This window comes from Somniosus microcephalus, chromosome 33 (assembly GCF_052327205.1).
Source record: "Somniosus microcephalus isolate GS21.2 chromosome 33, FLI_Smic_1.0, whole genome shotgun sequence".
NCBI lineage: Eukaryota > Metazoa > Chordata > Chondrichthyes > Squaliformes > Somniosidae > Somniosus > Somniosus microcephalus.
The window spans coordinates 37,976,202-37,994,090 of record NC_141019.1 but is presented as its reverse complement, the minus strand read 5'-3'; positions in this window follow the sequence as shown (position 1 = coordinate 37,994,090).

The window sequence follows — 17,889 nt, the reverse complement described above, 5'->3', positions numbered from 1 at the left end:
CTCTCACACACTCTCTCACACACTCTCACACCCTCTCACACACTCTCTCACACACTCTCGCACACTCTCACACACACTCTCGCATACTCTCTCACACACTATCCCACACACTCTCACACACTCTCTCACACACTCTCAAACACACTCTCACACACTCACACACACTCTCTCACACACTCTCACACACTCTCACACACTCTCTCACACACTCTCACACACTCTCACACACTCTCTCACACACTCTCGCACACTCTCACACACACTCTCACACACTCTCACACACACTCTCGCACACTCTCTCACACATTCTCACACACACTCTCACACACTCTCACACACACTCACACACACTCTCACACACACTCACACACTCTCACACACACTCTCGCACACACTCTCGCACACTCTCTCACACACTATCCCACACACTCTCACACACTCTCTCACACACTATCCCACACACTCTCACACACTCTCTCACACACTCTCAAACACACTCTCACACACTCTCACACGCACTCTCACACACACTCTCACACACTCTGACACACACTCACACACACTCTCACACACTCTCACACACTCTCCCACACACTCTCACACACAATCTCACACACTCTCACACACACTCGCACACACTCTCACACACTATCCCACACACTCTCACACACTGACACTTACACCCCACACACTCTCTCTCACACACACATACACACAATCTCACACACACTCACGCATACACTGTCACACACTCTCTCACACACTCTCGCACACTCTGACACACACTCACACACACTCTCACACACTCTCACACACACTCTCACACACACTCTCTCTCACAGACACTCTCACACACACTCTCGCACACTCTCACACACTCACACACTCTCACACACACTCTTGCAAACTATTTCACACACACTCTCACACACACTCACACTCTCTCACACACTTTCACACACACTCTCACACACTATCCCACACACTCTCTCACACACTCTCACACACTCTCACACACTCTCACACACACTCTCACACACTCTCACACACTCTCAAACACACTCACTCTCACACAATCTCACACACACTCCCACACACACTCTCACATGCTCTCTCACACACTCTCACACACACTCTCGCACACTCTCTCACACTCACACACTCTCACACACACTCTCACATGCTCTCACACACTCTCACACACTCTCACACTTTCTTTCACACACTCTCACACACTCTCTCACACTCTCTCATACACTCTCACACCTTCTCACACACACTGTCACACAAACTCTCGCACACTCTCTCACACACTCTCAAACACACTCTCACACACACTCTCACACACTCTCACACATTCTCTCACACTCTCTCTCACACACGCTCTCATACACTCTCACACCTTCTCACACACACTCTCACACAAACTCTCGCACACTCTCTCACACACTCTCAAACACACTCTCAAACACACTCTCACTCACTCTCACACACTCTCTCACACAAACTCTCACACACACTCTCACACACACTCTCACACACACTCTCACACACACTCTCGCACACACTCTCACACACTCTCTCATACACTCTCACACACTCTCTCATACACTCTCACACACTCTCACACACTCTCACACACTCTCTCACACACCCTCACACACACTCTCAGACACACTCTCACACACTCTCGCACACACTCTCACACACATTCTCACAAACACTCTCACACACACTCTCACACACTCTCACACACACTCAGACACACACTCACACACACTCTCACACACTCTCACACACACTCTCGCACGCACTCTCACACACTCTCACACACATTCTCACAAACACTCTCACACACACTCTCACACACTCTCACACACTCTCACACACACTCACACACACACTCACACACACTCTCATACACTCTCACACACACTCTCGCACACACTCTCACACTCTCTCACACACACTCTCACACACTCTCTTACACACTCTCACACACATTCTCACACACACTCTCACACAATCTCTTGCACTCTCTCTCACACACTCTCTCATACACTCTCACACCTTCTCACACACACTCTCACACAAACTCTCGCACACTCTCTCACACACTCTCAAACACACTCTCACACACACTCTCACACACTCTCACACACTCTCTTGCACTCTCTCTCACACACTCTCTCATACACTCTCACACCTTCTCACACACACTCTCACACAAACTCTCGCACACTCTCTCACACACTCTCAAACACACTCACACACACACTCGCACACACTCTCACACACTCTCTCAAACACTCTCACATACTCACTCATACACTCTCACACAATCTCAAACACACTCTCACACACTCTCGCACACACTCTCACACACACTCTCACACACACACTCTCACACAAACTCTCTCACACTCTCACACACACTCTCACACACTTTCTCACACACACTCTCACACACTCTCACACACAATCTCACACACACTCTCACACACTCTCACACACACTCTCGCACTATCTCACTCTCACACACACTCTCTCACACTCTCACACACTATCTCTCACACACTCTCTCACACTCTCACACACACTCTCACACACTCTCACACACACTCTCACACACACTCTCACACATTCTCACAGACACTCTCACACACACTCTCACACACTCTCTCACACACTCTCACACACATTCTCACAAACACTCTGACACACACTCTCACACACTTTCACACACAATCTCACACACACTCTGACACACACTCTCACACACTCTCACACACACTCTCGCACTCTCTCACACTCTCACACCCACTCTCTCACACTCTCACACACTCTCTCAGACACTCTCACACACACTCTCACACACTCTCACACACACTCTCGCACACACTCTCACACTCTCTCTCATACACTCTCACACACTCTCTCCTACACTCTCACACAATCTCACACACACTCTCGCACACTCTCGCACCTACTCTCGCACTCTCTCACACTCTCACACACACCCTCTCACACTCTCACATACTCTCACACACACTCTCACACACTCTCACACACACTCTCGCACTCTCTCACACTCTCACACACACTCTCTCACACTCTCACAGACTCTCACACACACTCTCACACACTCTCACACACACTCTCACACACACTCTCACACACACTCTCACACACTCTCACACACACACTCGCACACACTCTCACACACTCTCTCATACACTCACACACACTCTCACACACTCTCACACACACTCTCGCACATACTCTCACACACTCTCTCACACACTCTCACACACATTCTCACAAACACTCAGACACACACTCTCACACACTCTCACACACACTCTCACACACACTCACACACACTCTCATACACTCTCGCACACACTCTCGCACACACTCTCACACACTCTCACACACACTCTCACACACTCTCTTACACACTCTCACACACATTCTCAAACACACTCTCACACACACGCTCACACACACTCTCACACACTCTCACACACTCTCTCGCACTCTCTCTCACACACTCTCTCATACACTCTCACACACATTCTCACACACACTCTCACACAAACGCTCGCACACTCTCTCACACACTCTCAAACAGACTCTCACACACACTCTCACACACTCTCACACACTCACTCACACACTCTCTCACACAATCTCGCACACACACTCTCACGCACTCTCACACACACTCTCACACACAGTCTCTCACACACACTCTCAAACACACTCTCACACACACTCTCTCACACACACTCTCACACACACACTCTCACACACACTCTCACAGATACTCTCTCACACACACACACACACACACTCATAGACTCACACTTACACCCCATACACACACTCTCACACACACTATCACACACACTCTCACACACACTCTCACACACTTTCTCACACACTCTCACACACTCTCTCACACTCTCTCTCACACACTCTCACACATGCTCTCTCACACACACTCTCACACTCGCTCTCTCAAACTCTCACACACTCACACACTCTCTCACACCCACTCTCACACACTCTCACACACACGCACTCTCTGACACACTCTCGCAAACACTCTCACAGACACTCTCTCACACACACACTCACACACACTCACACACTCACACTTACACCCCATACACACACTCACACACACACTCTCACACACACTCTCACACACACTCTCACACACACACTCTCTCACACACACTCTCACACACACTCACACACACTCTCACACACAATCTCACACACACTCTCTCACACACTCTCTCACACACTCTATCGCACACCCTCTCACACACACTCTCGCACACACTCTCACTCACACTCTCACACGCAATCTCACACATACTCTCTCACACACACTCTCTCACATACTCTCTCAGACACTCTATCGCACACTCTCTCACACACACTCTCACACACTCTCTCACACACACTCACACACAAACTCTCACACACTCTCTCACACACTCTCTCACACACACTCACACACAGACTCTCTCACACACTCTCTCACACACACTCTCACACACACTCTCACACACACTCTCACACACAATCTCACACACACTCTCTCACACACAATCTCACACACTCTCTGACACACTCTCACACACACTCTCACACACACTCTCACACACACTCTCGCACACACTCTAGCACACACTCTCGCACACACTCTCACACATACTCTCACACACACTCTCGCACACACTCTCTCACACACGCACTCTCACACACACTCTCACACACACTCTCGCACACACTCTCACACACACTCTCACACACACCCTCACACACACTCTCGCACACACTCTCGCACACACTCTCACACACACTCTCACACACACTCTCACACACACTCTCTCACACACACTCTCACACACACTCTCGCACACACTCTCACACACACTCACACACACTCTCGCACACACTCTCTCACACACGCACTCTCACACACACTCTCACACACACTCTCGCACACACTCTCACACACACTCTCACACACACTCTCACACACACTCTCACACACACTCTCGCACACACTCTCACACACACTCTCACACACACTCTCTCACACACACTCACACGCACTCTCACACACACTCTCACACACACTCTCACACACACTCTCGCACACACTCTCACACACACTCTCACACACACTCTCGCACACACTCTCGCACACACTCTCACACACACTCTCACACACACTCTCTCACACACACTCACACGCACTCACACACACTCTCACACACACTCTCACACACACTCTCACACACACTCTCACACACACTCTCACACACACTCTCGCACACACTCTCACACACACTCTCACACACACTCTCACACACACTCTCACACGCACTCTCACACACACTCTCACACACACTCTCGCACACACTCTCACACACACTCTCACACACACTCTCACACACACTCTCGCACACACTCTCGCACACACTCTCACACACACTCTCTTACTCACACTCTCACACACACTCTCACACACACTCTCACACACACTCTCGCACACACTCTCGCACACACTCTCACACACACTCTCTTACTCACACTCTCACACACACTCTCGCACACACTCTCACACACGCACTCTAGCACACTCTCGCACACACTCTCACACACACTCTCTCACACACACTCTCACACACACTCTCACACACACTCTCACACACACTCTCACACACACTCTCTCACACACACTCTCACACACACTCTCACACACACTCTCACACACACTCTCGCACATACTCTCACACACTCTCTCACACACTCTCACACACATTCTCACAAACACTCAGACACACACTCTCACACACTCTCACACACACTCTCACACACACTCACACACACTCTCATACACTCTCGCACACACTCTCGCACACACTCTCACACACTCTCACACACACTCTCACACACTCTCTTACACACTCTCACACACATTCTCAAACACACTCTCACACACACGCTCACACACACTCTCACACACTCTCACACACTCTCTCGCACTCTCTCTCACACACTCTCTCATACACTCTCACACACATTCTCACACACACTCTCACACAAACGCTCGCACACTCTCTCACACACTCTCAAACAGACTCTCACACACACTCTCACACACTCTCACACACTCACTCACACACTCTCTCACACAATCTCGCACACACACTCTCACGCACTCTCACACACACTCTCACACACAGTCTCTCACACACACTCTCAAACACACTCTCACACACACTCTCTCACACACACTCTCACACACACACTCTCACACACACTCTCACAGATACTCTCTCACACACACACACACACACACTCATAGACTCACACTTACACCCCATACACACACTCTCACACACACTATCACACACACTCTCACACACACTCTCACACACTTTCTCACACACTCTCACACACTCTCTCACACTCTCTCTCACACACTCTCACACATGCTCTCTCACACACACTCTCACACTCGCTCTCTCAAACTCTCACACACTCACACACTCTCTCACACCCACTCTCACACACTCTCACACACACGCACTCTCTGACACACTCTCGCAAACACTCTCACAGACACTCTCTCACACACACACTCACACACACTCACACACTCACACTTACACCCCATACACACACTCACACACACACTCTCACACACACTCTCACACACACTCTCACACACACACTCTCTCACACACACTCTCACACACACTCACACACACTCTCACACACAATCTCACACACACTCTCTCACACACTCTCTCACACACTCTATCGCACACCCTCTCACACACACTCTCGCACACACTCTCACTCACACTCTCACACGCAATCTCACACATACTCTCTCACACACACTCTCTCACATACTCTCTCAGACACTCTATCGCACACTCTCTCACACACACTCTCACACACTCTCTCACACACACTCACACACAAACTCTCACACACTCTCTCACACACTCTCTCACACACACTCACACACAGACTCTCTCACACACTCTCTCACACACACTCTCACACACACTCTCACACACACTCTCACACACAATCTCACACACACTCTCTCACACACAATCTCACACACTCTCTGACACACTCTCACACACACTCTCACACACACTCTCACACACACTCTCGCACACACTCTAGCACACACTCTCGCACACACTCTCACACATACTCTCACACACACTCTCGCACACACTCTCTCACACACGCACTCTCACACACACTCTCACACACACTCTCGCACACACTCTCACACACACTCTCACACACACCCTCACACACACTCTCGCACACACTCTCGCACACACTCTCACACACACTCTCACACACACTCTCACACACACTCTCTCACACACACTCTCACACACACTCTCGCACACACTCTCACACACACTCACACACACTCTCGCACACACTCTCTCACACACGCACTCTCACACACACTCTCACACACACTCTCGCACACACTCTCACACACACTCTCACACACACTCTCACACACACTCTCACACACACTCTCGCACACACTCTCACACACACTCTCACACACACTCTCTCACACACACTCACACGCACTCTCACACACACTCTCACACACACTCTCGCACACACTCTCACACACACTCTCACACACACTCTCGCACACACTCTCGCACACACTCTCACACACACTCTCACACACACTCTCTCACACACACTCACACGCACTCACACACACTCTCACACACACTCTCACACACACTCTCACACACACTCTCACACACACTCTCACACACACTCTCGCACACACTCTCACACACACTCTCACACACACTCTCACACACACTCTCACACGCACTCTCACACACACTCTCACACACACTCTCGCACACACTCTCACACACACTCTCACACACACTCTCACACACACTCTCGCACACACTCTCGCACACACTCTCACACACACTCTCTTACTCACACTCTCACACACACTCTCACACACACTCTCACACACACTCTCGCACACACTCTCGCACACACTCTCACACACACTCTCTTACTCACACTCTCACACACACTCTCGCACACACTCTCACACACGCACTCTAGCACACTCTCGCACACACTCTCTCACACACTTTCTCACACACTCTCACACACACTCTCACACACACTCTCACACACACACTCTCACACACACTCTCACACACACTCTCACACACACTCTCACACACACTCTCACACACACTCTCACACACTCTCTCACACACACTCTCTCACACACTCTCTCACACACACTCTCACACACACTCTCACACACACTCTCGCACACACTCTCACACACGCACTCTAGCACACTCTCTCACACACACTCTCACACACGCACTCTAGCACACTCTCACACACACTCTCTCACACACTTTCTCACACACTCTCACACACACTCTCACACACACTCTCACACACACTCTCACACACACTCTCACACACACTCTCTCACACACTTTCTCACACACTCTCTCACACACTCTCACACACACTCTCTCACACACTTTCTCACACACTCTCACACACACTCTCACACACACTCTCACACACACTCTCACACACACTCTCTCACACACACTCTCACACACACTCTCACACACACTCTCACACACACTCTCTCACACACACTCTCACACACACTCTCACACACACTCTCACACACACTCTCACACACACTCTCACACACACTCTCTCACACACACTCTCACACACACTCTCACACACACTCTCACACACACTCTCACACACACTCTCTCACACACACTCTCACACACACTCTCACACACACTCTCACACACACTCTCACACACACTCTCACACACACTCACTCACACACACTCTCACACACACTCTCACACACACTCTCACACACACTCTCACACACTCTCTCACACACACTCTCTCACACACTCTCTCACACACACTCTCACACACACTCTCGCACACACTCTCACACACACTCTCTCACACACTCTCACACACACTCTCTCACACACTCTCTCACACACACTCTCACACACACTCTCACACACTCTCTCACACACACTCTCACACACACTCTCACACACTCTCTCACACACACTCTCTCACACACTCTCACACACTCTCTCACACACACTCTCACACACACTCTCACACACTCTCTCACACACACTCTCTCACACAGTCTCTCACACACACTCTCACACACACTCTCGCACACACTCTCACACACACTCTCTCACACACTCTCACACACACTCTCTCACACACACTCTCACACACTCTCTCACACACTCTCACACACACTCTCTCACACACACTCTCACACACACTCTCACACACTCTCGCACACACTCTCACAAACACTCTCTCACACACTCTCACACACACTCTCTCACACACACTCTCACACTCTCTCACACACACTCTCACACACACTCTCACACACACTCTCACACACACTCTCACACACTCTCTCACACACACTCTCACACACACTCTCACACACTCTCTCACACACACTCTCTCACACACTCTCTCACACACACACTCTCACACACTCTCTCACACACACACTCTCACACACTCTCTCACACACTCTCACACACTCTCACACACACTCTCGCACACACTCTCACACACACTCTCTCACACACTCTCACACACACTCTCTCACACACACTCTCACACACTCTCACACACACACTCTCACACACACTCTCGCACAAACTCTCTCACACACTCTCTCACACACACTCTCACACACACTCTCACACACTCTCTCACACACACTCTCACACACACTCTCTCACACACACTCTCACACACACTCTCGCACACAATCTCACACACACTCTCACACACTCTCACACACACTCTCGCACTCTCTCACTCTCACACACACTCTCTCACACTCTCACACACTATCTCTCACACACTCTCTCACACTCTCACACACACTCTCACACACTCTCACACACACTCTCACACACACTCTCACACATTCTCACAGACACTCTCACACACACTCTCACACACTCTCTCACACACTCTCACACACATTCTCACAAACACTCTGACACACACTCTCACACACTTTCACACACAATCTCACACACACTCTGACACACACTCTCACACACTCTCACACACACTCTCGCACTCTCTCACACTCTCACACCCACTCTCTCACACTCTCACACACTCTCTCAGACACTCTCACACACACTCTCACACACTCTCACACACACTCTCGCACACACTCTCACACTCTCTCTCATACACTCTCACACACTCTCTCCTACACTCTCACACAATCTCACACACACTCTCGCACACTCTCGCACCTACTCTCGCACTCTCTCACACTCTCACACACACCCTCTCACACTCTCACATACTCTCACACACACTCTCACACACTCTCACACACACTCTCGCACTCTCTCACACTCTCACACACACTCTCTCACACTCTCACAGACTCTCACACACACTCTCACACACTCTCACACACACTCTCTCACACACACTCTCACACACACACTCTCACACACACTCTCACAGATACTCTCTCACACACACACACACACACACTCATAGACTCACACTTACACCCCATACACACACTCTCACACACACTATCACACACACTCTCACACACACTCTCACACACTTTCTCACACACTCTCACACACTCTCTCACACTCTCTCTCACACACTCTCACACATGCTCTCTCACACACACTCTCACACTCGCTCTCTCAAACTCTCACACACTCACACACTCTCTCACACCCACTCTCACACACTCTCACACACACGCACTCTCTGACACACTCTCGCAAACACTCTCACAGACACTCTCTCACACACACACTCACACACACTCACACACTCACACTTACACCCCATACACACACTCACACACACACTCTCACACACACTCTCACACACACTCTCACACACACACTCTCTCACACACACTCTCACACACACTCACACACACTCTCACACACAATCTCACACACACTCTCTCACACACTCTCTCACACACTCTATCGCACACCCTCTCACACACACTCTCGCACACACTCTCACTCACACTCTCACACGCAATCTCACACATACTCTCTCACACACACTCTCTCACATACTCTCTCAGACACTCTATCGCACACTCTCTCACACACACTCTCACACACTCTCTCACACACACTCACACACAAACTCTCACACACTCTCTCACACACTCTCTCACACACACTCACACACAGACTCTCTCACACACTCTCTCACACACACTCTCACACACACTCTCACACACACTCTCACACACAATCTCACACACACTCTCTCACACACAATCTCACACACTCTCTGACACACTCTCACACACACTCTCACACACACTCTCACACACACTCTCGCACACACTCTAGCACACACTCTCGCACACACTCTCACACATACTCTCACACACACTCTCGCACACACTCTCTCACACACGCACTCTCACACACACTCTCACACACACTCTCGCACACACTCTCACACACACTCTCACACACACCCTCACACACACTCTCGCACACACTCTCGCACACACTCTCACACACACTCTCACACACACTCTCACACACACTCTCTCACACACACTCTCACACACACTCTCGCACACACTCTCACACACACTCACACACACTCTCGCACACACTCTCTCACACACGCACTCTCACACACACTCTCACACACACTCTCGCACACACTCTCACACACACTCTCACACACACTCTCACACACACTCTCACACACACTCTCGCACACACTCTCACACACACTCTCACACACACTCTCTCACACACACTCACACGCACTCTCACACACACTCTCACACACACTCTCACACACACTCTCGCACACACTCTCACACACACTCTCACACACACTCTCGCACACACTCTCGCACACACTCTCACACACACTCTCACACACACTCTCTCACACACACTCACACGCACTCACACACACTCTCACACACACTCTCACACACACTCTCACACACACTCTCACACACACTCTCACACACACTCTCGCACACACTCTCACACACACTCTCACACACACTCTCACACACACTCTCACACGCACTCTCACACACACTCTCACACACACTCTCGCACACACTCTCACACACACTCTCACACACACTCTCACACACACTCTCGCACACACTCTCGCACACACTCTCACACACACTCTCTTACTCACACTCTCACACACACTCTCACACACACTCTCACACACACTCTCGCACACACTCTCGCACACACTCTCACACACACTCTCTTACTCACACTCTCACACACACTCTCGCACACACTCTCACACACGCACTCTAGCACACTCTCGCACACACTCTCACACACACTCTCTCACACACACTCTCACACACACTCTCACACACACTCTCACACACACTCTCACACACACTCTCTCACACACACTCTCACACACACTCTCACACACACTCTCACACACACTCTCACACACACTCTCGCACATACTCTCACACACTCTCTCACACACTCTCACACACATTCTCACAAACACTCAGACACACACTCTCACACACTCTCACACACACTCTCACACACACTCACACACACTCTCATACACTCTCGCACACACTCTCGCACACACTCTCACACACTCTCACACACACTCTCACACACTCTCTTACACACTCTCACACACATTCTCAAACACACTCTCACACACACGCTCACACACACTCTCACACACTCTCACACACTCTCTCGCACTCTCTCTCACACACTCTCTCATACACTCTCACACACATTCTCACACACACTCTCACACAAACGCTCGCACACTCTCTCACACACTCTCAAACAGACTCTCACACACACTCTCACACACTCTCACACACTCACTCACACACTCTCTCACACAATCTCGCACACACACTCTCACGCACTCTCACACACACTCTCACACACAGTCTCTCACACACACTCTCAAACACACTCTCACACACACTCTCTCACACACACTCTCACACACACACTCTCACACACACTCTCACAGATACTCTCTCACACACACACACACACACACACTCATAGACTCACACTTACACCCCATACACACACTCTCACACACACTATCACACACACTCTCACACACACTCTCACACACTTTCTCACACACTCTCACACACTCTCTCACACTCTCTCTCACACACTCTCACACATGCTCTCTCACACACACTCTCACACTCGCTCTCTCAAACTCTCACACACTCACACACTCTCTCACACCCACTCTCACACACTCTCACACACACGCACTCTCTGACACACTCTCGCAAACACTCTCACAGACACTCTCTCACACACACACTCACACACACTCACACACTCACACTTACACCCCATACACACACTCACACACACACTCTCACACACACTCTCACACACACTCTCACACACACACTCTCTCACACACACTCTCACACACACTCACACACACTCTCACACACAATCTCACACACACTCTCTCACACACTCTCTCACACACTCTATCGCACACCCTCTCACACACACTCTCGCACACACTCTCACTCACACTCTCACACGCAATCTCACACATACTCTCTCACACACACTCTCTCACATACTCTCTCAGACACTCTATCGCACACTCTCTCACACACACTCTCACACACTCTCTCACACACACTCACACACAAACTCTCACACACTCTCTCACACACTCTCTCACACACACTCACACACAGACTCTCTCACACACTCTCTCACACACACTCTCACACACACTCTCACACACACTCTCACACACAATCTCACACACACTCTCTCACACACAATCTCACACACTCTCTGACACACTCTCACACACACTCTCACACACACTCTCACACACACTCTCGCACACACTCTAGCACACACTCTCGCACACACTCTCACACATACTCTCACACACACTCTCGCACACACTCTCTCACACACGCACTCTCACACACACTCTCACACACACTCTCGCACACACTCTCACACACACTCTCACACACACCCTCACACACACTCTCGCACACACTCTCGCACACACTCTCACACACACTCTCACACACACTCTCACACACACTCTCTCACACACACTCTCACACACACTCTCGCACACACTCTCACACACACTCACACACACTCTCGCACACACTCTCTCACACACGCACTCTCACACACACTCTCACACACACTCTCGCACACACTCTCACACACACTCTCACACACACTCTCACACACACTCTCACACACACTCTCGCACACACTCTCACACACACTCTCACACACACTCTCTCACACACACTCACACGCACTCTCACACACACTCTCACACACACTCTCGCACACACTCTCACACACACTCTCACACACACTCTCGCACACACTCTCGCACACACTCTCACACACACTCTCACACACACTCTCTCACACACACTCACACGCACTCACACACACTCTCACACACACTCTCACACACACTCTCACACACACTCTCACACACACTCTCACACACACTCTCGCACACACTCTCACACACACTCTCACACACACTCTCACACACACTCTCACACGCACTCTCACACACACTCTCACACACACTCTCGCACACACTCTCACACACACTCTCACACACACTCTCACACACACTCTCGCACACACTCTCGCACACACTCTCACACACACTCTCTTACTCACACTCTCACACACACTCTCACACACACTCTCACACACACTCTCGCACACACTCTCGCACACACTCTCACACACACTCTCTTACTCACACTCTCACACACACTCTCGCACACACTCTCACACACGCACTCTAGCACACTCTCGCACACACTCTCTCACACACTTTCTCACACACTCTCACACACACTCTCACACACACTCTCACACACACACTCTCACACACACTCTCACACACACTCTCACACACACTCTCACACACACTCTCACACACACTCTCACACACTCTCTCACACACACTCTCTCACACACTCTCTCACACACACTCTCACACACACTCTCACACACACTCTCGCACACACTCTCACACACGCACTCTAGCACACTCTCTCACACACACTCTCACACACGCACTCTAGCACACTCTCACACACACTCTCTCACACACTTTCTCACACACTCTCACACACACTCTCACACACACTCTCACACACACTCTCACACACACTCTCACACACACTCTCTCACACACTTCTCACACACTCTCTCACACACTCTCACACACACTCTCTCACACACTCTCTCACACACTCTCACACACACTCTCACACACACTCTCACACACACTCTCACACACACTCTCTCACACACACTCTCACACACACTCTCACACACACTCTCACACACACTCTCTCACACACACTCTCACACACACTCTCACACACACTCTCACACACACTCTCACACACACTCTCACACACACTCTCTCACACACACTCTCACACACACTCTCACACACACTCTCACACACACTCTCACACACACTCTCTCACACACACTCTCACACACACTCTCACACACACTCTCACACACACTCTCACACACACTCTCACACACACTCACTCACACACACTCTCACACACACTCTCACACACACTCTCACACACACTCTCACACACTCTCTCACACACACTCTCTCACACACTCTCTCACACACACTCTCACACACACTCTCGCACACACTCTCACACACACTCTCTCACACACTCTCACACACACTCTCTCACACACTCTCTCACACACACTCTCACACACACTCTCACACACTCTCTCACACACACTCTCACACACACTCTCACACACTCTCTCACACACACTCTCTCACACACTCTCACACACTCTCTCACACACACTCTCACACACACTCTCACACACTCTCTCACACACACTCTCTCACACAGTCTCTCACACACACTCTCACACACACTCTCGCACACACTCTCACACACACTCTCTCACACACTCTCACACACACTCTCTCACACACACTCTCACACACTCTCTCACACACTCTCACACACACTCTCTCACACACACTCTCACACACACTCTCACACACTCTCGCACACACTCTCACAAACACTCTCTCACACACTCTCACACACACTCTCTCACACACACTCTCACACTCTCTCACACACACTCTCACACACACTCTCACACACACTCTCACACACACTCTCACACACTCTCTCACACACACTCTCACACACACTCTCACACACTCTCTCACACACACTCTCTCACACACTCTCTCACACACACACTCTCACACACTCTCTCACACACACACTCTCACACACTCTCTCACACACTCTCACACACTCTCACACACACTCTCGCACACACTCTCACACACACTCTCTCACACACTCTCACACACACTCTCTCACACACACTCTCACACACTCTCACACACACACTCTCACACACACTCTCGCACAAACTCTCTCACACACTCTCTCACACACACTCTCACACACACTCTCACACACTCTCTCACACACACTCTCACACACACTCTCTCACACACACTCTCACACACACTCTCGCACACACTCTCACACACACTCTCACACACACTCTCACACACACTCTCTCACACACTCTCACACACACTCTCACACACACTCTCACACACACTCTCTCACACACTCTCACACACACTCTCACACACACTCTCACACACACTCTCTCACACACTCTCACACACACTCTCTCACACACACTCTCACACACTCTCACACACACTATCACACACACTCTCGCACACACTCTCTCACACACTCTCACACACACTCTCTCACACACACTCTCACACACTCTCACACACACACTCTCACACACACTCTCGCACACACTGTCACACACACTCTCTCACACACTCTCTCACACACACTCTCACACACACTCTCGCACACACTCTCACACACACTCTCTCACACACTCTCACACACACTCTCTCACACACACTCTCACACACTCTCACACACACACTCTCACACACACTCTCACACACACTCTCTCACACACTCTCACACAATCTCACACACTCTCACACACACTCTCTCACACACTCTCACACACACTCTCGCACTCTCTCACTCTCACACACACTCTCTCACACTCTCACACACTATCTCTCACACACTCTCTCACACTCTCACACACACTCTCACACACTCTCACACACACTCTCACACACACTCTCACACATTCTCACAGACACTCTCACACACACTCTCACACACTCTCTCACACACTCTCACACACATTCTCACAAACACTCTGACACACACTCTCACACACTTTCACACACAATCTCACACACACTCTGACACACACTCTCACACACTCTCACACACACTCTCGCACTCTCTCACACTCTCACACCCACTCTCTCACACTCTCACACACTCTCTCAGACACTCTCACACACACTCTCACACACTCTCACACACACTCTCGCACACACTCTCACACTCTCTCTCATACACTCTCACACACTCTCTCCTACACTCTCACACAATCTCACACACACTCTCGCACACTCTCGCACCTACTCTCGCACTCTCTCACACTCTCACACACACCCTCTCACACTCTCACATACTCTCACACACACTCTCACACACTCTCACACACACTC